The sequence below is a fragment of the Artibeus jamaicensis genome, unplaced genomic scaffold, assembly GCF_021234435.1.
Source record: "Artibeus jamaicensis isolate MK-2021 breed Jamaican fruit bat unplaced genomic scaffold, CSHL_Jam_final contig_415, whole genome shotgun sequence".
NCBI classification, from domain to species: domain Eukaryota; kingdom Metazoa; phylum Chordata; class Mammalia; order Chiroptera; family Phyllostomidae; genus Artibeus; species Artibeus jamaicensis.
The window spans coordinates 15,848,261-15,851,446 of NW_026521823.1; the positions used below are offsets into that span (position 1 = coordinate 15,848,261).

The window sequence follows — 3,186 nt, forward strand, 5'->3', positions numbered from 1 at the left end:
TTCTGTTCTTTGGCATTTCCCATGATCACTCTGCAACCTAGCAACTGGAACCTCTGCAACCTAGCAACTGGAAGCGTTTCTCGGGTTGCTAGGGCCCACTGACTTACCCAATGGGGGAGAAGGAATGTGTATGTTCATAATGGGCACCATTCCAGGGAATGAAGCCAGTGAGGTAACTGCTAGAGTCGGTTAGAGCTTTTGTCAGTTCCTCATTCTGACTGGAGGAGAAGTGCTTCGGAAAAATGAGAAGAAAATTACCTCGAATTTCCTCATTTAGACCCCGGCCTCCATCTGCTCCATGTTGTGGTCCTAAAAGAATTCACCTTCTGAGTGATTTTCCTAACCTGGATCCTGACTCTTCTTGTCCTCCTTCCAGGTGGCGGTCACCTCTTTGTCTTTTCCTCCCTACTTGTATCCATGATCTGAATAGTAGCAACTCTCTCCATTATCCTATCCATGTTGTTTACTTACCCAGTAGTTCCTGTTTTTCTTCCAGATCACACACTTTCCGCCCTGCTCACCGTGGTCCCCTTTTTTCCTACTCCTCTTGGTATGCTCCTACTCCTCCCCCTAGCCCCTCTTTCTAACCCATTGGACTCTTGTTCTTGCCACCAACCAGCCACCCAAAACCAGACTTGCTGATTCACAAATATAACCTTGGAGAATTTCCCTACTAATGGGACAGTTCTGTTGCCATTCAGATTTTCTAAAACTATGGATTGCCAGTAGCCTGACCTGGTACACATTGGGCATTCAAGATGATGGCCTACCAATGTTCAGCTTGGAGGATGCCATAGACACTTTAAAGAAGTTCCTTTTTCTAGAGAGTTTGTTCTTTCCTAATCAGTCTTCTGCTTGATCATCTAGCCAGTAGATATTACCTTTGTCACTGGAACTGGGTCAGTACCACAGAGCAAACAGCAAGAAGAATGAAGAGTGGAAAGGTTCTCATCTGATATCTAATAGGAGGGATTCTCAGGAACCCCAGACTTTTGAGTTCTGAAAAGTTGTGCTGTCAGGAGAAAGCCCATGATTACTGGGAGGAGCCTGCAGATGGGCTGGCTCTTGCTTGGCATCCAGAGGAGAATCACAAACCTGTTGGACTTGGTCAGTTGGACCTCTGTACAGCCCTTTGACTACTCTAGTCTTCATGGCTTGCATCACGATCTCCATCATCAGGTTTCTGAATTTGATTCACCTGGTGTTCAGGGACTCAGGAAAAAGTGTCTCAAGTCAAAGACTAAAAGTCAAGGAATGGAGTGGTTTTCAGAACCCTTGGTCAACCCAGATCATGATGACTGTGGGATAAATTACTTCAGAATCTATACTGACATCACTCTGTACAGGCTAAATGTGGAGCTTGGAAGAAGATGATTGCCATAGGCATTTTGCCACTAGTGGTGTCAGCCATCTTTAATGCCCAGTACCACAAGATAAAGGTACTTTAAAGCCTTAAAAAAATTGATACCAGCTTCTTTACTTTGGCTGCCATTTAAATTTTCAGGGAGACTGCTGATTGAACGTGAGTCTTGGATTGTTTCCTTCCTCCCTGAACAACATGAACTTCAGCACCTGCTCCAGCTTCTCCACTAACTACCACACAAACTACTGGACCCTGGGCTCTGTGAAGTTGCCCAACCACTAGGTCCAGCTGCCCAGCATCGTGGCCAGAGTCTATGCATCACTGCGGGCTCAGGCTCCCAGATGTCCATGTCCCATTGCACCAGTGTGCCGGGTGGCTTGGGATCCAGTGGCCTGGCTGCATGGATGACTGGGTGCCTGGCCAGCATAGGGGCATACACAGCAAGAAGGAGACTCTTTGATGCCTGAATAATTACCTGGCTGCCTACCTGGAGAGGGTGAGAACCCTGGAGGCTGATAATCAGAGATGGGAGAGTGAAATGCAGAAACACATGGAGAAGAAAGGACTCCAGGTTAGAGACTGGGGGAATTATTTCAAGACCATAAAGACTCGAGGGCTCAGATTTTGGCAAGGTCTAAGAACAATGCCTGCATTGTTCTGCAGATTGAAAATTCACATCTTGATGATGGCTTCAGAGTCAAGAGTGAGAGTCAGTTGGCCATGCACCAGTCTGTGCAGAGTGACATCAGTGGGCTCTGAAAGGTCACTGATGACACCAATATCCCTTGGCTACAGCTGGAGATGGAGATTGATGCCCTCAAGGAAGAGCTGTTCTTCCTGAAGAAGAACCAAGAGGAGGAAGTAAATGGTCTACAAAAGAAGATTGCCAACTCCAGGTTGACCGTAGAGATGGATGTCCCCAAGTCTCAGGACCTGAGCAAGATCATGCCGGACATCTGGGCCCAGTATGACCAGCTATCTTGGAAGAACTGAGAGTGGTTAGACAAGTACTGGTCCCTGTAGACTAAGGAGAGCATCACAGCGGTCACCTTGCAGCCTGCTGAGATAGGAGCTGCTGAGATGACACAAAGCTGAGACATGTGGTCCAGTCCTTGGATGTAGACCTAGAATGATGAGAAATCCAAAGGCTAGTTTGGGAAAAAGCCTGAGGGAGGTGGAGATGAACTATTCCATGCAGATGGAACAGACCAGTGGGATCCTGCCACACCAGGAGTCAGAGCTGGTCCAGACCTGGGCAGACAGGCAGTGACAGGCCCAGGAATACAAGGTTCTGCTGAATATGAAGGTTAAGCTGAAGGCTGAGACTGCTACCTACAACCTCCTGCTGTAAGAAGGGGAGGACTTCAACGTTGATGAAGCCCTGGACAACAGCCATTTCATACCATCTATCCAATAGACCGCCACCTGCAGGATTGTGGACAGCAGAGTGGTGTCTGCGGACAAGGACTCCAAAGTTCTGAGGTGTTAAAGGCAGCAGAAGTGAGGCACCCCTTGGGGGTCAGGAGGCCAATAAAAAGTTAAGAGTTCATTTTAAATAATTTTTCAAGGAGCTTTTTAGTGTATTTTCATCATTAGATGCAATTTCTTTATCTGTCTTACTTTGGTGTTAAACAAGGTACTAAATATTGTGAGTGACCTGGTTATAGAGGTGCCTTTGCTCTTTTCTGACAGTTTCAGAGGAGTGTTCAGGAGACTAAGAGAAGGGAAAAGACATTGAATCAGTGGGGTGACAGGCACCTGAGAAAATACAGTGGGACATGACGTCTGCTGCACTAACTTAACCAGTTAACAACATACATGTT

The 3,186-nt window shown here is 46.9% G+C and overlaps 1 pseudogene; it reads left to right on the forward strand.

Annotated features, from left to right (window-relative positions):
• Nucleotides 1–1,558: 1,558 nt before the first annotated feature.
• Nucleotides 1,559–2,852, forward strand: LOC119048190 (keratin, type I cytoskeletal 18-like; annotated as a pseudogene).
• Nucleotides 2,853–3,186: the final 334 nt, after the last annotated feature.